The sequence below is a fragment of the Vipera ursinii genome (assembly GCF_947247035.1).
Source record: "Vipera ursinii genome assembly, chromosome: 2".
NCBI lineage: Eukaryota > Metazoa > Chordata > Lepidosauria > Squamata > Viperidae > Vipera > Vipera ursinii.
Genome location: NC_139513.1, coordinates 95051400 through 95078603, shown reverse-complemented (window position 1 = coordinate 95078603; position 27204 = coordinate 95051400).

Genomic DNA, 27204 nt, shown 5'->3' with positions numbered 1-27204 from the left:
AAAAGAAGAAAAAACTTTCTTTCTCCTCTATAATAATTTTACTCCATTGACATTCTAATCTAAAAATTTAATCAGCAATCTTAACGCCCCAAAACTTTTGGAGCACCTCTGTCATGACCCCCAAAACTTCTTTAGACCGCTCTCCTCCCACATCTTCACTGTAAGCACACTTTGAAGATTCCATAACTTTCTGCTGGTCTTGCTCTTGCTCTCGTCTCGCTCTTCTTAGGGCGGCACGCGTCATCTTCTGGCCTCCTGCAGCAACCGATGAGACTGTGGCTTGATCCCCTCCAACACCATTGTCCTCTGTCTGTCTATCTGCTACATCTTGAAGCTTTCCCACACCGTATCCTTTTGCAGCTTCCAAAAATGATAGGGGGGTTGCTTTTAACACATTACTATAAAAATCACGTGCCTGAGCCACAGTAACCAAACGATGTCTTTTACCTTTGTGCGTCTCCACCAACCCAACTGGAATCTCCCATCTAAACTTAATATCACGTTTCTTAAGTTCCTGTACTAGAAATGCAAAATCTTTCCTTCTCCTTAGGATCTTCGGAGGGATCTCTTTTAAAACCAAATTTCTTGCTCAGCCACTACCAAATTAGTATCATAAGCATCTTGAATGACTTCATCTCTAATTACTTTCTTTGTAAAATAGACCACCACATCTCTGGGTAACTTCCTCTGTCTTGCAATCCATGAATTTACACAAAAAACTTTGTCCATATTTCCCTCAATTTCAGATGCTGACTGGCCCAGTACCCCTTCCAGAGCCTCAGAAATCAGCTGCTTTAAATCTTCTTTACCATTATCCTTTAAACCCCTAATTCTAATAGCATACTGCATCTGATTATACTGAACAAAGCTCAATTCTTCGTCCATTTTATCCCTTATATTTTCATTTTCTAATACCTTTGCTTCTAATATAGAGTTCTTTTGACTGAGATCCTCCACATTTATATCCAGCTGTAGCACACATTCAGCTATGGATTCAACCTTAGACAAGATGTCCACCCTCATTGCTCTCAGCTTCTCTTCCATCTTCTTCTCCAATTTCTCCATTTTCTCCTCCAATTTCTCCTCCAGCTTTTTCAACTTTTCATCCATCATATCAGACATCAATTGTGCGTGCTTTCCAAGAGCATCTTGTAAATCCTTAAGCGTCAATACTGGGGGAGATGCAGGAGGAAGCAAAGCTTGCAATGAGGTCTCTTGCACCAGGGAAGACCCCGCATTCCGAAGAGCTTTAGAAGTTTTAGCCGCCATCTTCCCCCACTTTCACTTATTACACACTTTCACTTTAAAGCTATAAAATCCATTGAGCTAGAGAGTAAAAATAAAGAGTCCACTTCACCTTGACCTCCTGTACCGCTCTGCCTGCATCTTGATAATCAAAAGTATTTCCTTTTGGCAGGGGTGGTTGCTAACGCCTGGCTCTGCTCCAAAAATCCCAGAGCAGAGGCGCTGCGCAGCTCGGAGCAACCCAGGCTTCGGGGGGGCTCATCCTTCAGCCGCCCAAGCTCTCAGCTCAGGCGGCCCCGGAGAGCTCAACCCCTACCTGGGGCCTCACCCCTCCTCTTCTCCCGAGGAGGGGGCTTCAAATCCATCTAAACAGCTGATCGGCGCTGTTTACGATGGAAAAACACAGCTGCGGAGCGGGCAGCCCGAAAATGGCTGTCTTTCGACGTCGCGTCGCCACCGGAAGTCCAAACTGCAAGGAATCTTGACTGGTTTGAAGATGGAACTTAGAAGAACAAGATGTCCTTTGACAGAGAGAGATATCAAGTATGGGTAGTCCTCAACTTACAACAGTTCATTTAGTGACCATTCAAAGTTACAACGGCACAGGAAAAAAGTGACCTATGGCCATTTTTCACACTTAACGATCATTGCAGCATCCCCATGGTCACATGATCAAAATTCAGATGCTTGGTAAGTGATTCATATTTATAACCGTTGCAGTGTCCCGGGGGGTCATGGGATCCCATTTTTGTAACCTTCTGAAAAGCAAAGTCAACAGGGAAGCCAGCTTCACTTTCCAAGCGTGTTACTAACTGAACAACTGCAGTGATTCATTTAACAACTGTGGCAAGAAAGGCTGCAAAATGGCGCAAAACTCACTTAACAAATGTGCCAGCCACAGAAATGTTGGTCATAAATGGAGGACTACTTGTAGTTAAGGAGGAAAGATATAGGGCACGTATAAAAACGTTGGGGGATTCTTGGAAGTTCTACATCACAGAAGAGCTTACAGTGTGAAACAACTGCTGAAATGGCTAACAAAGAAGTGGCTTACATCAGAAGAAGTACCCTGTACCAGTGAAATCACATTTGGAGCTCAGCATCTATTCCGGGCACCATATTTCCAGAAGGATTTTAACAGATTCAGAAGATTGTGGTAAAGATGACACAAAGGCTTGAGAACATATCCCATGTGGACAGACAGGAAAAAAAACGGGATGTTCAGCCTGAATACTGATGGGAGACAAAGGGAAGATTATCGCTGCTATTGAAACAAGGACCAGAAACAATAGGCGTAAATTACAACTACCTTAGTTTCATTTTAACGTCCTGATGTTAAGAAGTATGATATGGTGAAACAGTGGTTGTAAGAACTGCATTTCTGGAGGTTTTTTAAGAGGTTTGCTAGACCAGTAGCTTAATTGTTTCCCCCCGCACATTACAGATGATTGGACTAGGATGATCCTTGCAGTCCCTTTCACTTCCATAATCCTATATTTTTCTGATGGCTATAGATAAGGATGGTTTTAAAAGCAGACAGGATAAAATGTAGGCATTATTAGTTTCAAACACTTCTTCGATTGGGAATGGCATTCTTCCAAATAGCAATTGCAGAGGAACAAAGTCAGAGAGTATATATCATCTTTTGTTCATGAGCATCCTAGAGACATCTGTTTAGGAACATAGGAAACGAAATGCTGGACTAACATGGGCCTCGGCCTAATCTAGCAGAGCTACGGTTATGTTTTTATGTTCTTAGACCTTTAAGTGTGTTTCGATTCTTGTGCTGTGCCATATAGAGTCTAGACCCATTAGATTTAAAACATGCCACATATTTTGCAATCTGCATCTCATTTTAAAAGAGAAAAAAATCAATTAAGATTGCACAAAAAATCAGGCATATTGGAAGTTGGGAATTTTAGCTTTTTAAAACTATTTTAATATCGCCTAGTTGTTTCCACTGTTTTTACCAATTATATCCCGTTTTGCAATCCAGATTTAGATCAAATTATGAATAACATATAATTTACAGCAATTAATTAGCTTTTATTTTTACTTTATTAAAAAATACCTGCTCTTTTAAAAATGTTAATTAAAACAAGTGGCATAGGAATGACCAATTCTATATATAACCACGTTGCTAACCTTAAGAAATACATGAGAAGAAAAATGTGCTAGGCTAGATCAAACATTCAGGATAGCCTACTTATAAGAAAACTCACAGAGCACATTTCTTGCTGTTTCCACCCATCTCACCCAAATTGGAATTCAGAAACATCATGTTTCTTCACACAGCATTTCTGTATAATCCTTCTCTCCAATAGCTATTGACAGGACTGTCTTCTTTTAGTTAGTGTAGTGTAGAGAGAAGAGCACTGGATTAAGACTAGTATACACTGAGAATCAAAGCCCACCTCACTCAATAAGACTCACTTTCTCCTATTTCAACCTAAGTTGTTGTGAGAATGAAGTCACAATCATATGTGCATCCATGAGTATCACAGAGGTAGATACAGTCATAATAAACCAATCTAAATGCCAATTAATCTGCACTTTAAAGTTGTCTTATACCTGTCTTCAACTTAACTTTGCCTTATTCAACAATTTAGTGATCATTTGATGAAATAACATTCATATAAAAATATTATTGTAAATATAAACCCAAACCTATAATCTACAGATGAAACTCGAAAAATTAGAATATCGTGCAAAAGTTCATTTATTTCACTAATGCAACTTAAAAGGGGAAATTAATATATGAGATAGACTCATTACATGCAAAGCAAGATAGTTCAAGCCATGATTTGTCATAATTGTGATGATTATGGCTTACAGCTCATGAAAACCCCAAATCCACAATCTCAGAAAATTAGAATATTGTGAAAAGGTGCAATATTCTAGGCTCAAAGTGTCCCACTCTAATCAACTAATTAAGCCATAACACCTGCAAAGGGTTCCTGAGCCTTTAAATGGTCTCAGTCTGGTTCAGTAGGAAACACAATCATGGGGAAGACTGCTGACCTGACAGTTGTGCAGAAAACCATCATTAACACCCTCCATAAGGAGGGAAAGCCTCGAAAGGTAATTGCAAAAAAAGTTGGATGTTCCCAAAGTGCTGTATCAAAGCACATTAATAGAAAGTTATGTGGAAGGGAAAAGTATGGAAGAAAAAGGTGCACAAGCAGCAGGGATGACCGCAGCCTGGAGAGGATTGTCAGGAAAAGGCCATTCAAAAGTGTTGGGGACTTTCACAAGGAGTGGACTGAGGCTAGAGTCAGTGCATCAAGAGCCGCCACACACTGACGGATCCTGGACATGGGCTTCAAATGTCGTATTCCTCTTGTCAAGCCGCTCCTGAACAACAAACAACATCAGAAGCGTCTTACCTGGGCTAAAGAAAAACAGACCTGGTCTGTTGCTCAGTGGTCCAAAGTCTTCTTTTCTGATGAGAGCAACTTTTGCATCTCATTTGGAAACCAAGGACCCAGAGTCTGGAGGAAGAATGGAGAGGCACACACTGCAAGATGCTTGAAGTCCAGTGTGAAGTTTCCACAATCTGTTGATTTGGGAAGCCATGTCATCTGCTGGTGTTGGTCCACTGTGCTTCATTAAGTCCAGGGTCAACACAGCTGTCTACCAGGAGATTTTGGAGCACTTCATGCTTCCTTCCGCAGACGAGCTTTATGGGGATGCTGACTTCATTTTCCAGCAGGACTTGGCACCAGCCCTCACTGCCAAAAGCACCAAAACCTGGTTCAATGACTGTGGGATTACTGTGCTTGATTGGCCAGCAAACTCGCCTGACCTGAACCCCATAGAGAATCTATGGGGCATTGCCAAGAGAAAGATGAGAGACATGAGACCAAACAATGCAGAAGAGCTGAAGGCCACTATTGAAGCATCCTGGTCTTCCATAACACCTCAGCAGTGCCACAGGCTGATAGCTTCCATGCCACGCCACATTTTTTTTATTGAAAAGTTTTACAGTACATTTTATTTTTAACAAAACAAAACAAAACCCCTCCCAGCCCCTTCCCCTCTTCCCAACCCTCCCCTACACCTCCCTCCCTCCCCCTCCCCCTCCCCGACTTCCCAGAGCTAAATACAAGGTATAACAGTAAAAACAATCATAATCTACCATATGCAAACAACAACTATTAAATCTGTCGCACTTTAACTCTTATAAAACAACTACAAGCAATATAAATATCACATCAATACTTATTCAAATGCTAAGTGAAACTTTTTAGTCCCATATTTATTCTGGATGTAATCAATCCATTTTTTCCACTCCACAATATATCTCTGTTGCGAATGGTCTTTCAAGTACGCTGAGATCTTTGCCATTTCCGCCAGGTTGGAAACTTTTAAAGTCCATTCTTCTATGGTCGGCAGTTCTTCCTTCTTCCAATATTGCCCTACTAAAAGTCTTGCTGCCGTAATTAAATTCAACATCAACTTAGTGTCCACAACAGTAGTGTCAGTAGTAATGCCCAGTAAAAACAATTGCGGACAAAACTTTATCCTTTACTTAAATATCTTCTGCATATTCCACCAAATTTTAATCCAAAATGCTTTAACCTTTTTACAGGTCCACCATATATGAAAATACGTTGCATATTCACCACCACACCTCCAACATTTAGGCTGGCAATTCGGATACATACTTGCTAGTTTTTTAGGATCTAAATGCCACCTATAAAACATTTTATAAAAGTTCTCTCTTAAATTTTGAGCTTGCGTAAATTTTACATTTCTCACCCAAATCTTTTCCCAAGTATCCATTGTAATGACTTCTTGAAAATTCTGAGCCCACTTTATCATACAGTCTTTAACAAGTTCTGTCTCTGAATCAATTTCTATCAGTGCCAGATATATCTGTTTGATATGTGCTTGACCTTGATCTCTAATTTGCTTTACCAAATTTTCATCAGTCATTGAAAAGCCAATTTTCTGATCTTCTTTCTACCTGGCCTGTAATTGCCCATACTGAAACCAAGTTTGAAGAATCTTTCCTTCTCGTAAGATATTATACGGCTTCAAATACCATACATTCCTTTCCAAACTTAAAATTTCCTTATATGTAGTCACATCATGTTTAAACCCAACACTTATATTTTCTATTGCATGTTTCGGTATTGCCCATAAAGGTATCTTATAATTTAGCTTACCGCCGCATTGAGGCAGTAATTGCTGCAAAAGGGGCCCAAACCCAGTACTGAGTACATACTGTATGCATGCTTATACTTCTCAGAGGTCCGATATTGTTCTATGTACACTCCTTGTGTTATTGATTGCATGTAATATTCTAATTTTCTGAGATTGTGGATTTGGGGTTTTCATGAACTGTACATCATAATCATCACAATTATGACAAATCACGGCTTGAACTATCTTGCTTTGCATGTAATGAGTCTATCTCATATATTAGTTTCCCCTTTTAAGTTGCATTACTGAAATAAATGAACTTTTGCACGATATTCTAATTTTTCGAGTTTCATCTGTATATAGTACCAAAACTGTCATATCTGTTTCTAACCTTGAATTGGGCAAAAATAGAAAATATACGACAATAATTATTGAACCAGGGTAACTCAAATGTGCTAACATACAGACTGCCAGAACCCATAACTCTCCTGGGAATGAGATTTGAGGATGTTTAGGCTGTTTTAGCACCAAAGTGCCTTCCGACTATATTTCCTAAACACCCATAGGTTGCATGGCACAAGGGAAATTGGGAGAGGTGTGTGTGTATGTATATGTGTGTGTGTATGTATATGTGTATGTATGCATATCTCTGTGTGTGTGTGTATGTATGTATATAGCATGTGTATATTTGTATTATGTATATGAGTATATTTATACTTTGAGCATTAGGGACGTGGTGGCTCAGTGGGTTAGGAAGATCGGCAGTTTGGAGGGTCGAATCCCGAGTGCCGCATAACAGAGTGAGCGCCTGTTACTCATCCCAGCTTCTGCTTCTGCCAACCTAGCAGTTCGAAAGCACGTAAAAATGCAAGTAGAAAAATAGGGACCACTACGGTGGGAAGGTAACAGCGTTCCGTGCACCTTTGGCATCTAGTCATGCCAGCCACATGACCACAGAGATGTCCTCGGACAAGCGCTGGCTCTTTGGCTTTGAAACGGAGATGAGTGTTCTGTACCAGCCTGCTACCGGCCCTGCAGATAAGGCAGGAACCACCCCTTTTACAAGAAGGCAAGAGGCTGGAACTAAGCCTGCCAAATTTATTAACATAAAAACATAAACAGAGCAAAGAGAGCAAACACGAACCATGAAACAGGAACTATTTAAACAGTTGTCTTCAGCAAACCAGCCCTCCCACGCATTCCCCTTTTATACAGTTCAGGGCGTGGCTTCTCTCTGCCTCCTTCCGAGGTGCCCCATTGGCTTCCTCTGTTTACTCCTGATTGACTGCCTCCTGCATCGGGCGTCCTTGAACAGGGCCAGCTGTGGGTCATCTTCATCCACGCTGTCAGGCTCACACAGCTGGGTCTGCGTCGTGACCAGGTAGGAGGGGCCTGGCTGAGGGCTCTCATCAGCAAGCTCTCCAACCCCCTCAGCAACCTCTCCAACACCCCCTCCTCCTCCTCTGAGTCGTCAGACCCAAATGCCGAACCCACAGGCTGACCCTGAATCACAACAATGAGCACCGGCCCCCAGAGTTGGAAACAACTAGCACGCATGTGCGGGAGAACCTTTACCTTTACCTATACTTTGAGAGCAGGCAACAGAATTTCATTTCAATGTGTGCCAGTGTGCTCACAGTAAAAAATGTCAATAAAGGTTATCTTATCTTACCTTATATCATCTCATAATTATCATTCATGAAAAATCCAGTAAGACTCTCACAGAAGGATGTGTGTGTGTGTTGGTGGTTCACTTTTTACTTATAGTGATTTACTTTTTACTTATTCTCTCTTGTTGTTGTAAGTTTCAAGATCATACCCCATACGTTTCTTTAGGAAGCTGAACGTGCAGATGGTATGGTAGTGAAAAAACACACACCACAATTTCCTTTAAGATAGGCATCCCATGAATACATATATAATGGATTTGTTCTAAGGGTAGTTTTTAATTAGAGCAAGTGAAATTTAAAAATACCTTTTTTTCTATAGGATATTTTGGTTCTGCTCTATCCGTACAAGGGGATGTTGTAGACAAATAAATACAAATGTTTCCTCCTAACAATGAATGCCAACTTTTATACATAATTAAAACATTTCTGTTCTTACAACATTCAATTTCAACGTAGGAGTAATCAACTGAAATGTCTTAAGTTGATTTTTTTTAAAAAAAAATCTCTGATCCACGGACAGGTTTTGCTATCATAATCTCACAATATTGCTACTAGTTGTAGGTCTTAGATTGGTACAGTAAGCCCCTTGTAGCCTTCAAACATAAAAATGATAACCTTTACTCTGTCTTTTTCTTTTATTTCCTTTTGGTATTTATCTATAGGATTTTCCAATTATGTCTGACTAATTTTGCACAAAGTCATTATTTGAAGCAATTTGTCTAAGTATGAGAGGCAACACCTTCCCCTTCCCTGGAAGGTAGGTGGAGGAAACGTCATAACCTGCTCTGCTTTGGCATGAGTTATTAAGGGGTCACAGGAGCTCAAACGAAGGGTGAAATGACTAGCTAAGTCATTACATGTCAAAAGAAGATGACAACGATGAAGAAGACTTCTTCCAAAGCTATCACAATATGAATTAATTATAGATTAGATCAAACTTGGATTTTGTTTAAAGTTCACTTTTTCCCAAAGACATTAATGACAACGTACAGACTGTGGGAGGGAATGATTACTCACGTATAGAAACGATTTAAAAAAAAATTAAAAAAAAATCTTGGCTTCAACACACTGGAAAGATGTTAGTTATGAGAGCATCAAAAGGTTCAAAAACAGGCTCTGGGACATATGCAAATGGTTTTATTTTATTAGAGAGTGCTAATTCATAGCAAACTTCACTCCGCTGGGATGACTCTCAAAGCTCTAATTAAATTATCTCCATTGGGACAATTACCACTTCCATTGATACAAGAAGCCAGTTGGACATCTGGTTCTTTCTACTGCAGAAGTGGATACATGGCTGAAACCCCTTTGTATGGTTTCCACTGGTAAGCTATAAAGCAGGACCAGGGATCATTGTTGTGATGGCACAGAAAAGAAACTTCAGGCACATCTCATCAGCTTTCCTCTCTGCCCTATGCAACACTAATATTCCTCCAACAACAAGCATTTTCAAAATAATAGTCCTCTGTATTTAAGGCTAATCAGAGTGGGCGCCATCCAACTTGCAAAGGTAGCAATTTTCCTTCATTAAAGCCAAATAAGGAGAGACAACTTTGGTATTCCCCAGGGCAAATTACAAGGTGTTAATAATAACAGTATAATGGCAGCAATTTTCTAGCTTTGCCCAAACTTATAATCTACGCTGAGTGCCTCATAGGATTGTTTGTGAGTTTACATAAAGCCCAAGTATTAGCCCCCCAAAACTGTTAATTTTTACATCATGTCTGTCTTGATGTTTGCAGTGATGTGGTAATTGTTCTCTCCCCAATGAGAAACCTCTTCACGAGCAAGTTGCAACATGATCATTCAGAAAGGCCTCGCTTCTTGTTAGGCAAAATGAATACTGCATATTGGAAAGAGATGAAACATCCTTCTCAATGAACTGGGCAAAACTGTGAGCACAGAAGTCTGAGATGGAATTTCTCTTACCACTCCTACCTGCAGAATGAATTAGCTTAAGTGATTACCACAGGACTTCAGACAAAAAAACAAATGTGCCAATTATCCTTGTATCCATCTCCTAATTACTTGCTGAAATCCTACTAGGACACCATGATCGAATGCCACATGTTGACAGAACAATGACTCATTAACTGTATTTTTTCCCTCATCTTTAATGCACCAACATACCAGTAGTTATCTGAGATGGAGGGTGCGGGGGACCTTTTTTTCCCCTTACATGTGCATGCTCACAGACCCACAGCTGTTTTTTCTTGCTGGTTTGTACATTTGATGCTTACCTAAGATTTAGAAGAATGACGAAAAATCAGTTGCAGAAGGGTGGTTTTTTTTAGAGATTTCATAGTGAACATTTCTGCTATAAAAAGTAGTTGGACATGAATATGGAATAGACAGAAAATGGATAAAGAAAAAAAACACATTAATTTCGCATCTTTATGTGACCTTATCTAATTTTGCATTTTCCCAACATATCAATTCAGCTAAACTTCAACATTTTTTCTCTTCTTTAAAAGCTAATAGTCAGAAAAAAACCTGCCCAAAATGCAGCTATTTGTGAAAGTTTTTTTTTTAAAAAAAAGTTTACTAGGATGCATCTTAGTTTTTCAAATCAGAAACTTTAAAGAGACAAACAAAAATGCTTATTTCAGGAAATGTGATTTTTAAATCTTTTGTTTTTTTAAAAAAATCTGAACTGATTTTGAAAAATGGAAAAATTTAAAAAAAAAAGACGCTGCCATTCACACTATGGTAGTGTGCTATAGATTCTACAGCCTGATGATGACAACAGTGTGAACAATGACAGTCACAACTATAATATAGTACCCTATTTTTTTTTAGTCTGGATTTAGTAGACAATCACTTCAATATGAGCCAGCAGTGTGCTGCAGCTGCCAAAAAAGCCAACACAGTGCTAGGCTGCATTAACAGAGGGATAGAATCAAGATCACGTGAAGTACTAATACCACTTTACAATGCTTTGGTAAGGCCACACCTGGAATACTGCATCCAGTTTTGGACACCACAATGTAAAAAAGATGTCGAGACTCTAGAAAGGGTACAGAGAAGAGCAACAAAGATGATTAGGGGGCTGGAGGCTAAAACATATAAGGAACGGTTGCTGGAATTGGGTATGTGTAGTTTAACGAAGAGAAGAGTGAGGGGTGACATGATAGCAGTGTTCCAATATCTCAGGGGCTGCCACAAAGAAGAGGGAGTCAAGCTATTTTCCAAAGCACCTGAAAGCAGGACAAGAAGCAACGGATGGAAACTAGTCAAGGAGAGAAGCAACCTAGAACTAAGGAGAAACTTCCTGACAGAACAATTAACCAGTGGAACAACCTGCCTCCAGAGGTGGTGAATGCTCCAACACTGGAGGTTTTTAAGAAGAGACTGGACAGCCATTTGCCTGAAATGGTATAAGGTTTCCTGCCTGAGCAGAGAGTTGGACTAGATGACCTCCAAGGTCCCTTCCAACTTTATTATTATTATTATTATTATTATTATTATTATTATTATTATTATTATTATTATTATCATAGATTTATCACTGGAAATGTTGAAATATCATTCACTTTCCTGGCTTTCAGTTTCTTTAATGACTAGCTAGAAGTCACACTTGCTTCTGAGATGTTCCACCTGTATGCTGGTTCTGCCAACTCAACTAGGAATTCAATACACCTCTCCATATGTTGAATATTTGTTCACGGCTAACTTTATTTTTTACAATCAATGCAACCAAACATCCCTTGACAATAAGTGCCACATTTCCATGCTCATGCCCTAAAAATGGGGGACAGTAGAAGTAGGAGATATGAATGTTATAAATACCATTGTCAGTATCTTTTATTGTACCTTTATCTATTACTGTGGCTTTACACCTTACTGCTTCTGCTGTCTCTCCTAACCAACACAGAATGCTGTCAACAAACCACAACTAAGAGTCACTCAATTATGTTCAGGAGGTACCAACCTTTACTAATCAACTATGTCAACTTCCCAGCACCCAGAAAACCCAGTGATTAAAGACTATGGCATTATATCATCCCAGAAGGGCAAGTCAAGTTTTCATTCTTCCAAGAGATCAAATATTGCCAATGTGTCCTGCCCTGCCACATAAGCCATTGAGGTCTAGCAGACCTCCTGATATTTCAACATTTCCAGTGATTAGAGGCAGCAAAGCACCAGTATATGGCACCCCAAAAAGCAAGTGAAAAGTTAGAAACTAGGTTTTAATACAATTTTTAAAATTTTGCCATTGTAAATTGGCAGGGGTACTTTTGGCAGCAGTTTTTCTACTGCTAATTGTTAGTTTGAGGACTGTTATGCTATCTTCTGTTTTAAAACTTATACAACCATTTTTAAAAAAAATGTTGTTAAATTAAAATCCATGAAGATATCTAACTGAAACTTGGTAGATCTTTCCTATTATTTATATCTTATTCTGCCAAAAATCAAACAAATTTTAGGCATTTTAAATTTTCCCCATGATACCCTATAGTCATATTCTTTTTTGAATTCTATGCTGGATCTCAAAATGGTTTAAATAAAATTGATTATTGCTGAATCTTGAATCACAAATTCAAATTGAACATGCCCTCTTCAAATTTCTGATTTGAATATAATCAGGGCTGATCTGTATAAACCTATTCAAAACACTTTGAAGGAATATTGCATCAAAATTTTTGCTCCCGCTTAATAAGTAGTTTTATATATATATATGTATAGTTCTCATTCACATATGGTAAATTCAAAATGTAAGCAACTTTCTCAATAAAAAAAATGCTTGGGACACATTTATCTAGTTCTTTACACAGAGCAAGAGATAGATAACCCATCATACTATTAGGTTATCCCTTGAAGCATCTGATTTAATTAAATTTTAAAAGATGAGATTGCAGTTTGATATGCTACTGTGAGAACATGTAGCTGGTGTTTATGTATATAGCCTTTTTTATACTGATGTATAATTTTTTGCCCTACTTTTCACATAGGTTTCTTTTTGATAAATTCTTGTTGACTGGCAATTGTATTAATCTCTAGAGCTATTTCTTTGGAAAAATGTTCTCTATGATGGTAACAATTGTTCTTTACTTTTACCTTCCCTTTTCATTGCTAATTTAGTGCAAGTGATATTTTGTAACTGGCTCCTTGAATTGAATTTGACTTCTGGTGAACATATGATACCTTTATGTGGCCTTGACAACAAATTTGAAGTGTTTTGCCATTGCCATCTTTTTCATTTAGCCAGTCTAGCCGACAGATCTAAGATTTCTTTTTGGGGTCCTATCTAAGCACTAACCAGAACCAACCTTACTTAGCTTTGTTTGAGATCAGGCATCAACCAATAATGGTAACTTTATAACTTAACATTGGTGATGCTTTTGTTTTTAACTTTACAATTAATAATTTGGGAGGAAAGTATTTGATGGATGAACATATGAGATATAATAATACATGTCTGAGGTAAAAGGCTTGCAAACTTCATACATTTCTAGCTTTGAACTATCCAGGAGAAACAGAATATCCATCTGAAAGGGTACCAATCAGGATTAATAGTTTAATATCTATTAATTTTTATTTCACTTGCCTTCGCTACATTCTTCCTGTCTAGGAGTAACTACTGTCATCACACTTTCAATAACCAGTAAAATTAGTTACACCTGAAAGGGTTTATTTTTCTGGAATGACAAATGCACTTGGCAGGAAGACATAACCTTGTTTCCTAGCATCTGTAATAAGACAGGTTGCAAAATATTATTATGTAGTTATATCAAGCCTATAACTTATGGTTAAGTGGAAAAATAATCATTTAACTGGATGATTCATGCACAACATAATGAGAAATTAAACTTGGTCTGCCTTTATGCTGTTAAATAACACTATCAAGTAGCATGTTTCATGTAATGCACTAAACCACCCTCTGGGCTGCACTAGATATCCTGGTGCTAATAGACCAGAAGGTTGGGGGGGGGGAATTAAAAACAAATGCAAACAGCATCAGCTTCGGGGGGAAGACAACTGGATAATTATTAGGATCCCAGCTGACACAAGGAGGAATTTAACCTTCTCTACCTATACTGCAAGTCTGAAGGAAATGCTCTGGCTGAAGGTTTATTTGCATTGGAGAAAAGCCATTACTTGTGTTAAGAAAACGCAGAGAATTTTTACAAATTCTTTGCCAAAAGACTATGGCAATTAGCTTCCATGACTAGCTCCATGGCTACTAAGAGGAAGAAATTGCTGGAAAGGTCTGGAGAAAGTTGAAGGATTCACTCATTCCTCCCTCCCCCCTCGGCTTACAAATTTGACATAAGATGTTTATCAAATTTATATGTCACCCTAACTCATACAGGGTGACACTGGATAGCATACATCAATGAAAAGCCACCATTGTTTGCTATCACCTGGTTTTGCCGAAAACTGCAAGTAAATGTTGTAAAATGCAATCACATGACCTCAAGATACTGACCTCAGGGGTGTCAAGCTGCACCCAGCCCAGCTCTGGCAAAGGGAAAAAAGTCACGATACATCGTGACACGTCACGAGATGCGGCAAGTTTGAAACCCCTGCTGTAAATGGATGTACTGTAAATGGAGGCCAGTTGCCAAGCATCTGAAATGCAGTCCCATAATTGTGGTGGAAGGGACCAGCCTCAGAACTTTGGAGCTGAGTCAAAGTATTCCTGGGGAAGACCATAGTGACTTTGAATGGATGCTAAGTGACCAGTTGTAAATCAAGGATTACCTGTAATCAAGTCCAGCAATCAATCATACCAAAATAAAAGTCTTTGGACAGAGAATCAGCAAAGTTTCTGCAAAAGAAACTTTTAACCTTCTCAATTACTGTGTTATACATATTTACTGGAAATTAGTTTATGAAACTCAAGTGGAATTTCATTTTGGGGTCACTGGAGTTCTTTTACCCAGTGGGTAAAAATAGATTTAATGCTAACTGATCAAGAAATGGCATTTGTTGTTATAACCAATAATTCAGTGAAAATTTTGCCCCGACAACCTGATTATCATATTAGGCTAAGCCATAATACGAAATTTTGGTCGTGGTTTAATACAATGTAAACTTTATATCTGAAACTAGCCAATTTAATGTATTCCACAAACCGTCTGTTATGTGAACACTATTACAGGCAAAAATCTATGTTTGGGAATCATTAAGAAATGAATCTATTGACCTTTCAGATTTGGCTTTGCCTCTGTACTTGGGGATCTGACTCGTGCAAAGCCTGTTCAATGGTAGCACTGAACGTTATAAAGGAAACATAATTTTGCCATTGATTGTTTTATGCTTTTTAACATGCTTTATATGTTATTATTTTTATTTGTATTTTGTTCATTGCTTTTGAGTGTTACTTTAACTCGTCTGGACTACTGCAACGCTCTCTACATGGGGCTTCCCTTGAAGACCACTCGGAGGCTCCAGCTGGTACAGAATGCAGCCGCGAGAGTTGTCTTGGGAGTTTCCCAGTACTCCCATGTTACACCTTTGCTCCGCGAGCTGCATTGGCTACCAGTTGTCTTCTGGGTGAGGTTCAAGGTTTTGGTAATGGTTTTTAAGGCCCTACATGGCATGGGTCCGGAGTACCTCGGGGATCACCTGCTGCCGGCGTCAACTTCCCTCCGCCCTGTGCGTTCCCACAGAGAGGGCCTCCTCAGGGTGCCACCGGTCAGAGCATGCCGTCTGGTGGCCCCCAGGGGGAGGTCCTTCTCTGTGGGTGCCCTGGCTTTATGGAATCAGCTGCCAGTTGAGCTCCGGATGGCACCTGACCTTCGCTCCTTCCGACGCGGTCTGAAGACCTACCTATTTGAGCAAGCCGGCCTGGCCTGATGGGGGATGTGCTGGGGTTTTTATTGGGGATTTTTAATATTATTCTACGGTTTTTAGCTCGGGCTCTTATTTAATTTCTTTTTTTTAATTTTTGTATTCTGTATTTTTTATGTGCCCTGTTCACCGCCCTGAGTCCTTCGGGAGAAGGGCGGTATACAAATATAATAAATGAAATGAAATGAATGAAAACTACTGTGAGCTACGCAGAGTCACATGTGTGAGATAGGCAGTATAATAAATTGAATGAATACATGTATACATGTATACAATTGAATGAATACATGTAGCTTTGATAATGAACCTCCAGTAGAGGAACAATGCAAAAAAGAAGCAACCAAAACTGAAGCTGGAAGGATAACCCTGTGAACAAATAAAAATATTTTTGGTTTAGAAAAATTGTAAGGACAATTACAGAATGTATTAGGCAGAGAAGTTACTGAATAAGATAGATTTTCTAACTGAAATCTGACTGGATAAATATCTAGGGATTTAAGACCTCATTACCAAGATCTGCACTTGGGATTCATTGTGGAGAAAAGAGCTGTGTTAATCAGGAATAGACTGGTAGCCTTTGATTAAAAGCTGAAATTTTTCATGAGTTGCAGTTCACTAGATTGATGTGGGATTTAAATCGGAATACTGCAGTGTAAAAAAAAGGAGAAGAGAGGTTGATTATAAGATGCAGGTCACATGTGAAACGGATTACAAATGCTTTATCAGTGAATTGTTGTAATGTGTAACTTATTACTTGCAAGATAAAAAGAGAATGAATTGATGGCAAAAGCCATGTAAAGTTAACCAGAGCTATTCTCTTACTACTGGGTCTGACATCTCTTATGCATATATGAATTGTCTTCACCATGTCAGATTGCCAGTTTATAAGTGAACAGTGGTCATATTTAACTATAGTAATAAATATTTAACTAGAATTTTCCATAAGTTTGGACATTTGAGAAAATGCGCACATAATATTTCATGTTGTTCTCTTGCTTTATTCAGTCAACTGGCACTTCAGTAACAAATAAGTAGTACCCTGACTTTACAAATGAAAACTTATTATGTAGCATGTAGAATGATTGAAGCTATACTGTATAATGAGTAAAAACAAATTTACATTCAACCTGACTTAAATATTTATAATACAGACATACAGTATATGCTGGTTATTATTGGAATAATACATTGAGCTCAAGAATAACTTTTGCAATAGAAGCTAATTTAGTGGTAGGTTCACTAAGCTATTTACTGATAGTGAATTTAATTATAAAATTACACTTTTCAAACTACTATAGTTATATGTTAATACTATAGCATCAGGAATAATGTCCCTCTAATGTGGCATTCTCCAAAGCACCTGAAGGCAGGAAAAGAAGCAATGGATGGAAACTAATAAAGGACAGAACCAACCTAGAACTAAGGAAATTTTTCCTGATACTCAAAACAATTAATCAGTGGAACGACTTGCCTTCAGAAGTTGTGGGTGCTCCAACACTGGAGTCTTTTAAGAAGAGACTGGATAACCACTTGTCTGAAATGGTATAGAGCAGGGGTAGGCAACCTTGGCTCTTTTATGACTCGTGGACTTCAACTCCCAGGCTGGCTCAGGAATTCTGGGAGTTGAAGTCCATGAGTCATAAAAGAGCCAAGGTTGCCTACCCCTGGTATAGTTTCCTGCTTGAGCAGGGGGGTGGACTAGAAGACCTCTAAGTTCCTTTCCAACTCTGTCATTTAGTCATTCTGCTTATCACTTCCAATGTTGGGACCAAACAGATGTCTTTAGGAAGTGTAAAATGCAGTTGTTGTTCCACTATTCCCTCTAGCAACAGGCATCAGTACTGCCTCTACTCACTGAAGTTCCATAGAGGTACTCGACTTCCGCAATTTCCATGAATTATTCATTTACATCCAAATTATGAGAAAGCCTCATATTCTGTTTGATTGTCATAGATTCATTATCTGTCTTTATGTAAATATGTATGTTTAAAGCCATGCATGCTAAGTAAATCAGGTGGGTCTAATTTACATCCTCTCGGCATTCTCCTACAAGTGACCATAGTGGATTTTCCAGGAGAAATCTGTTACTTTTGTCTGTTTTCAATTAAAAGAAGAAAAACACGAGGTAAGCCCCTCTTTCTCCCAGCCTGCCAACTGTACCTTGTTGGTTTCACAGGCGTGGGTTTTCCATGCAGCGTTAATAAAGCTATTTTCATAGATTTATGTTCCATAACCCTCCTTGCCCCAAAGATTTTTTTAGGATGTGTCACATCAAGGAAAGAGGACCATCCTACTCTTGCCTGGACATCAGTTTATTTACGACAGAGAAGGCCACAAGTTCAACCTTGTATTCTTAACAGGGCTAAGCAAACAATTTTTGATCACTTTCTAAGCCATTCTAAACAGACCAAAGACTGGTACCCTAATTCTCAGCCATTACCAGAGTTCAAGCTTGGGCTGTGATTTGTCTCTATTCCCTGATCTTATTTTAGCACTGATTTGCAGGGATAGATGAAATATAACAAAATGGTGCATTAATATGATGGCTGGGATTGAACTCTTCTCTCCCAAGACTTTTTGAGCAAAACATTTTAATGCATTTTTCAAAAGTCAAACTCATTTATTTCTGGCCTAGAAAGCAGGAAGGGGGCAAGTACATAATGAATCAGTAAAGGCCTCTTGATGAAGAGTAGGATAGGAAGTGAATTTGAATCAATAAACCTGCCCATTCAAGGAAAAACAAAGCAGCTTGAATGAAACCAGGTGCAAAGTGGTTGAAATGGTTTGACTCCCTTAGAGTTTTTGCTTTTTAATTAAAGAAAGGAAGAATGGAGTTAGGGAAGATGTATGTGTGTGCTATTTCAAAGAACAGATAAAAGATTATAATCAGATAGTTTACTGTTTGAAATGGGTTGCTAGCAGTGTCGTGACTGATAAAGTGTAATCTCTAAGGCTGTTTTACTCTAATTAGCTCACAAGCTTATCCTTGATACCTGAACAACTGTAATCAGGGTGTTTCTTTTTTGCCTTAATTAACAACCTTGCTGAATTGCTATGTTGACTCTTTCATTCTGTTGCCTGTCGTTTCTCTTATTTTATTTTAAAACAAAATATTTTCAAAGGAACACTTCACTTAAAGCGCAGTTTATGGCATTCACTCTGTACACAGAGAGATTTGGCAAGGCCTGGTCTCCATTCCAACTTTAAAGTCTCTGGCTTCAGGACTTTAATCATCTATCAAGCAACTGGTTGAGGAACGTCTTGTAAATATGGAAAGAAGTCATTAGATTTCCATTGCCAAATGTCAGCCAGAGCACAGCGATATGAGTCAGGGTCACTAAAAAGAAGATGGAAGCCTAAAGCTATCCATTTCCTCTAGTGACAATAACTGGAAAGATAAGGAAACTGTATTGTTTCTTTTCTCTTCTCACTGACCTTGGCAAAGATATAGAGGGAAAAGAGGGTAAAAAGGAATTGGATCAAAATCTAAGAGAACAGAGGCATAAGCAACCTGACCCTATAGTAATTTGTGACTATGTTTTTTTTTATATATGAACTGAATCGGTGCTCTTAGACAAAGACACAACAAGCCAGTTGGTAGCCATAAATAGGTTTCAGTGCAAGAAAACAACAGCAGTGAATCATCTTTTGTCCTTCTAAGCCTATGTTTTGTTGTTGTGTGCTACAACTGGGCCTAAAAAAGAGGAAGAGGGCTGACTTGTTTCTGCATTCTATCCCCTAATTGTATGAGTTGATGAGGAACAGAAATTTATTGAAGAGCTAATGTTTGAGCCTTTACCTTATTCTCAGTTTATACATGTGGGAATAAATGTATGTCTCACATCACAAAATGCAGTTATATCATAAGTATGCTTATGTTTCCCATATCACAGAAGCATCTTAAGGCTCCATGGTCTTCTTTCTGAGGAAATGAACTATAGTTTAGCCCTGCTGCCCTTTAAAATTCTGACCATTACCTAGGTAAGGGGCCTTTAAAAATTATCAAGTTAGTTTGATCATTTTAGTCAGTTTATATATATAACAATCAGTGATTTGTATTTCTAGAGTAGTTTGTTAACCATATTCATTACAACCCAAATCCTTATCCTTCTATTTTGAAGAGAGGACCCATCCAAAATTAGTTTCAAATGATGGAAGAAGATTTTGTGTGTGTGTATCATGTATTGCACATGTAAGCACATTCCCAGTGGAAGCTTACTATATCAAAGAAAGGGACATATTTGCATCATTCCTAAATTCTATTCTGTTCCACCCTTAGTTCTGCTGGGCCTTCCCACAGTTTGACAGCAAAATCCTAAGACATGTTTGTTTTAATTAGCTTTTCCCAGAAGACTTTTGATTCTTTTCCATTTTTTTTCTATTTTTGCCTTGCATTATCAAATTATATGCCATAAAATATATGCATAATTGTGAGTTTACCTTTTATTGTATCATTTTAACTATTGGTATAATTTGCATTTATTAATAATGCTAATTATTAGTAAATATTAATGTTGCAGCTACCTAAATAAAATAATACAATGGGCTTGTAGGAGGTGGAGAAAAGAAATTCCTGAGTATGCCACATCAGGAAACATACATTTATTTATTTATTTATTTATTTATTTATTTATTTATTTATTTATTTATTTATTTATTTATTTATTTTAATTCCATTTATATCCCGCCCTTCTCTGAAGACTCAGGGCAGCTTACAAGCTTAGCAGTAGCCTTCATTCTATGTATATGCCTGCTTGTTAGGGCTTTCACACACACACCCCAAGTGGCATTATTGCAAAGTCAGCTTAATTGCCCCCAACAATCTGGGTCCTCATTTTACCTACCTCGGAAGGATGGAAGGCTGAGTCAACCTTGAGCCTGGTGGGATGCGAACCTGCAATAATTGCAGGCAGCTGGTGTTACTTAAGGAGGCATTAGCCCACTGCTCCACCAAGGCACATTGATGTCACTAAGAATTAATGATGATACTGATATTCAAAACAAATTGGTTCTTGACTTCACTTCAGTATGGTTTTGATTTTCAAATGTATAATGTGCATACTAATTTCCTTTAATTCAAATAAAGTTTAAAATAAGTTAATTCATGTTTTCCAGATTCCACATGATTAAGAATTCAGAAATTCAATAGAAGATAATATTTGTAGCTCAGGGTTGAACTTGATGCTCTGAGCTTGGCATATATCCATGGCCTATTATATTTCAGAATCACAGTCCTGACATTAATAATACTTTCAAACTGACCTGCATAATATATGATGTAAAAATATGGAGAGGCAGGGTAAGTGCCTAGGTTAAAATTCCTGAAGCTATAAAGGGACTCATTTAGTCATTGTTTAACTCACTTGAGTCCTGTAATCACTTTCATGGAAGATTTCCAACCCTGTGGGATTCAATAATGCTCAGAAAAGATGCTTGGACTGTTTAATAACAGAAAAGCCTATACTTACACTGACAATCTGCTAACAGTAAAATAAAAATTATATCAAGGACCAACAAGACTGAGAAGTCCACAGAGCAATAGGTAATTCAAGCTAAAAGTCCTATAAAATGAATCACTGTTAAAATTATCCAATTTGGGAATGCAATAAACAATGCAAATGAATCAACTGCTGTCTAGACTGCAAAAATATAGCCATCTAGATTAAATGAATGCTCACTGAAATAAAAATGTTATCTTTCTCTCTCTAAGCTATAATCTCTTATTGGAACATTCAATCAATTAGCATTGCTGTTGTCAAAACTTGCTCTAAACAAAGGATGAGAGAGGCTGCCTGGGGGGAAATCTTAATGGCTAGCCAATTCTGAGCCATATATGTTAAGGTGGGGAGCTCACCCTTGCAAGAAATGTCATGTTTTACTACAGTGCAGAGCTAGTGTCAGGAGAAGAGGCCCCTTCTCTGCCGCTAGTCATCGCTGCAGCACTAATAGAATGTCAGCTAATCCTCAAGAGGAGGAAAAAAAATAGTTTCATGCCTAGAGCAAAAAGAGTCAATTTTCAGTTTAGACACTCTCTCCCCTTCCTCCTTTACTTCTAAAAGTACAGGATTAGTAAATCTTTTAAAAGTAAGAGGCTGTTGGAAAACCACAGTGGGATGAGCACATCAAGAGCCAAAAGCTACAGCTGCCATTAAGAGGAATTAGATGCATGTTACTGTCAGTTGGGTTGTGGCCTCTGATGCTTTTGCAGCAGACTCCTTCCTCTGACACATTTTCTAGCAAATCAAATTTATGAGGTGCCAGAAAATTCACCTGTTTCAAAGTTAACCGCTTATGGGCAGTGCACTTTTGATGACGAGCTAGTACAACTCTAGAGAGAGATGGACACTGGAGTAAGATTGTCACCTTTACCCAACCGCGTCTATGCATCCAAATATATGGGTGCAAGGTGGGGAGGGCAAGCATGTTAATAAGATGATAATAACATGGAAGATGTTAATAAGAGTAATATATTTAAAATATTAGACTTTGGACTAATGCAAAATCTTAATTAGTCCATTAAGACTTTGCACTAAAAATACACCTCATTTACCTCTTTAATGCTTTGAAAAGATAAAAGGGAAAACACACTGATGGATTCTTACATTCTGGGGGGAGGAGTTATAATTTTATTTAAAATAAAATTAGCAGATGCAACTGATGTTTTCTTCCATTCTCAGTGAACAAGTGATAGGTATTGTACAAAACTCTGATCTATCCTTTCACCCAGTTTTGAAAACAAAAAACTACTACATTTTTTTAAAAAATGTATTGGTTTCTTCAACTGGTCTCCTAGCTATTCTTTAAGTGTAAAGAATTAAAATTGTGGAGGGAATTACAGGTGAAATTGACTAAACCATGTCAGTTATTCAGAGTAATTAATTTGAGATTAAAGCACTATTCAAGCATCTGCAAAGAGAGAATGGAGTGCAATTGCCAACTTGTCCTCACTTCTTACTAGTTTCCCAACATACAGGCCAAAGGTCTTAAGGTAGATGTCATATATTAGCTTTTCTTATATGTGTAAGTGTTTGTTTATGTTGCACTGCTTGCTAATTGCTTGAATTCAACTGCTAAGTGCTAGTTCACGTGTATGCTTATAATGGTTGCTAGCTGGCCCAGACTGGTTGTCTCCAGCCGGCTAAGTAGGTCTTTGGGCGGGAAACTTCTGCTTCAAACCTATTGGTCACCACCGATTGGCCAACCATATAAATAGCTGTGCAGCAGCTCCCTTGTCGCTTCTGTTATGTTCGACCTTCAATAAAGCCTGTAGCTGTTATGAACCTTCCATCTCACTCAATGCCTGCCAAGAACCAGCTACATAACACCGGCGACGAAGGTGGGATGTGCTGCTTCATCATAAAAGCCTGAAGTCACTAGGTGGTGAGACCAGCACAGACCCTGGTAGGGAACAGGGTTCCCCCCCCCTCATTCTGCCTAGCAAGCCACGCTGGAGACCACCCCACCCTGAGGATCAGTCCCAGGGCCTACACAGAAGACAGCAGCACAAGGCAACGCAAGACATGAGCCACAAAGACTATGCACCATGGCAAAGGTGGGAAAGCTCGAGGAGTTTGATGTGACGCATCCAGAGAGATGGTCGTCCTACATTTTATGCATGGAAGACTACCTGCATGCGAATCAAGTCAGCGAAGATGGGCTGAAGGCCGCGACCCTCCTCTGTGTATGTGGCCCAGCCACCTTCGATATCACTGAGAATTTGGTTGGCCCAGAGCTTCTAACCTAAGCTATTGGTGATAGCATGGAGCAACGCGAACAACAACCTGGTGAGTCGACAACAGAATTCATCGCAGCGCTTTGTCAAGCTTCACAACTCTGCAATTTCTCTGACCTAGAGGAGTGACTAAAAGACCACTTAATCTGTAGACTCAGGAACAGAGAGCTCCAACAAAAACTTTTTGCAAAGGAGACACTCTCACTTCAAGAGGTCTTAAAGGAGGTTATGGCGGACGAAGCCACCGGAGGGGCTGTGAAGGCATTGCGGCCATCCAAAAGTGCGCCATCTACAGAAACCATCCACCATGAGTACGCCGAACGAGTGGAAGACACTGACTCCGATCACAAAGTTGACAAGGTTCAGCGGCATCACAAAAGAGGAACAAGGCCAGCTGACAAGGCAGTTCTGTTCCCGAGGTGTTTGGGCTGCAGAGGCCATCATCAACATGTGGATTGCCGTTTCAGGACAGCCATGTGCCGGGTGTGTGGAAAACCAGGACACATCGCTGCCGTCTGTCGAGGTCACCAGAGGGATCACCAGCTGGACGAGACTTACAGGAGAGGTACCAGGGCCCCGGGGCAACACCGAGTAGGGTTCTGCTCCAGCCACCAGAGCATTTTTTGCACAGGTGCCCACTGATCTCTTAAAAAGATGTTGTGACTGCAGGTCAAACTTCAAGGAGTTCCATGTAAAATAGAACTGGATACAGACTCCGGTGTGTCCATCATCTCCATCGGAACTTTTCGGCACGTTTGCAGCCATAGTAACAGATGGGTCAAGCTACAACTATCTAATATCCTACTGACTGACTTTCAGAATTCCAGAGTGGCAGTCAAGGGCGAGGCCACACTTGCAGTGAAGTTCAAGTGGTTTTCAGGCCCACTAGATGTTATTGTGGTAGATGGCTAACGTATGAGCCTCATAGGGCTCGATTGGTTTGATGCATTGGGCATCAAGGTCACCAGCATTCACAGGACTCAAACAATAGATGTCTTCTGTCTACAAAGAATTTGCAGATGTTTTCGGCCCAAGTTTGGGAGAGTACAAGGGCCCTCTGATAGCTTTTAAACTTAATCCCCAGGTCACGCCAATTCGGGTCAAGCCCCATGTGCCATTTGCATTACAGCATAAAATTGATGCATGTTCTGTACCAGCCTGCTACCAGCCCTGCAGAAAAGGCAGGGACAACCCCTTTTACAAGAAGGCAAGAGGCTGGAATTACGCCTGCCAAATTTATTACCACAAAAACAAACGGAACAAGACAAACCAAGAAACAGGAGCTTTAAGAAACATGAACTATCCGAGCGGTTGCCTTCAGCAAACCAGCCCTCCCCACACATTCCCCTTATATAGAGTTCAGGGCGTGGCTTCTCTCTGCCTCCTTCCGAGAAGCCCCATTGGCTTCCTCTGTTTACTCCTAATTGACTGCCTCCTGCGTCGGGCATCCTTGAACAGGGCCAGCTGTGGGTCATCTTCATCCACGCTGTCAGGCTCACACAGCTGGGTCTCTGTGGTGACCAAGTGGGAGGGGCCTGGCTGAGGGCTCTCTTCAGCAAGATCTTCAACCCCCTCAGCAAGGTCTTCAACACCCCCCTCCTCCTCCTCTGAGTCGTCTGACCCAACTGCCGAACCCACAGGCTGACCCTGAATCACAACATGCAGAGCTGGACAAGCTTGTTAGTTTTACAGCCCGTAGAAAGTGGGGAGTGGGAGACCCCCATTGTAATACCACTCAAGGCCAATGGAGAGGTATGAATATGTGCTGACTATAAATGTACCATTAGCCTGGCACTAGAGCAGCACACATACCCCATCCCAGTCATCAGCCATATTCTGGCATTGTTGCAAGGAGGCCACGTGTTCACTAAATTAGATTTAGTGCAGACCTAGCAACAGCTGCTGGTGGATAAGGCCACAGCAGCCACACAAGCAATTGTTACGCACAGGGGGGCCTTCAAGGTAAAGTGGATTCAATTTGGGGTAAGTGTAGCCCCAGGGATTTTTCAGGGGATCATGGAGCGCATGCTCAAGGGCATTCCAGGGGTCTGCCCCTACTTCAATGATGTACTCATTGCCGGGGAGTCCACAGAATTTCTGGCTGAGCAGCTTAGAGCCGTCCTTCAGCAGTTCTGCGCTGCAGGACTTAGATTAAGGAGAATAAAATTTAAGATTGGGTTTCTATCCACAGAATTCCTTGGGTTTAGAATCGATGCCGAGGGCATCCATCCTGCAGAGTCAAAGCTGAAAGCGATTCAGATGGCGCCAAGCCCTGGGTCCAAGGGAGAGCTTCAAGCCTTCCTGGGCCTCCTGAATTTTTATCATTCATTCCTCCCCAACAAGGCTGCAGTGGCAGAGCCACTACACTGGCTCTTAGACAAAAATTTCCCATGGCAGTGGACCAAGCTCCACGGAAGGAGTTTTCAGGCAGTCAAGGCGCTGTTGTCCTGCAGAAACGGCAGCTGACAAAATCCTAAGTCGCATGTTGGCTTGGATTCACACAGGATGGCTGGAAAATAGCGGGGCCCCCAAGTTTCAGAGTTTTTTCAGTTGGAAAAATGAGCTTTCAGCTCACAAGGGGTGCATCCTTTGGGGTACTAGGGTCATAGTCCCCAGTTCACTCAGGCTCAGGGTTCTCCAATCTCTGCACAAAGGTCATCCGGGCATCGTCCGAATGAAGGCACTGGCGAGGAGCTACCTCTGGTGGCCAGGTCTAGATAAAGCTATCAAGGCCCAAGTACACGGGTGTTACACATGTCAACAGTCCAGACCAGAGATACTGCAGGCCCCTGTCCACCAATGGGAGGAAATGCACACACCGTGGTCAAGAATCTACATAGATTTTGCTGGGTCGTTTTAGGGAGAATTGTTTTTAATAGTGATTGATAGCCACTCTAAGTGTTTGGAGGTACTTCCAATTCCCAATATGACTACTGCAAGGACCATCCAAGTGTTGCAGTCACTGTTTGCAATGCATGGGCTTCCAGACGTCTTAGTCTCTGACAATGGAGCCCAGTTCACCGCGTCAGAATTCCAGACCTTCCTCAGGGCCAATCTCATTAGGCACGCCACACTGGCTCCTTTTCACCCGTCGTCAAATGGGCAAGCAGAACGGATGGTTTGCACAACCAAAGAGTCTCTTAAACGCATTACTACAGGGGGCTGGCACCACAGGCTGGCCAACTTCTTGTTATGCCAGCATACAGCGCCTTGTACGGCTACAGACAAGAGCCTCATAACAAAATTGGATAGACTGCACCCCAATAGAGTGGCCTCCGACACAGCATGCCCAAAGGCACCTAGGCATTTACAGGTGGAGGACCGGGTTTGGACTCGGAACTACAGGCAAGGGTAGTTGTGGGTGGCAGCAGAAGTTGTTAAAGTGTCAGGACCACTCTCCTATGAGGTGGTCCTGGAAGATGGGCAAGTCATTTGCCGACATGTAGATCAGTTGCACCAGTGACTAACGGAGCAATCATTGGCTCAAGACGTCCAGGGTGAGCAGACCTGGAGTCTGCAACCTCACACTTCAGCAAAGCAGTTTGGATGCTCTGAGACATTTTCCGTGAAAGAGAATGGGGAGGGGGCCATCAAAGTGCTCCCCCAACCGGA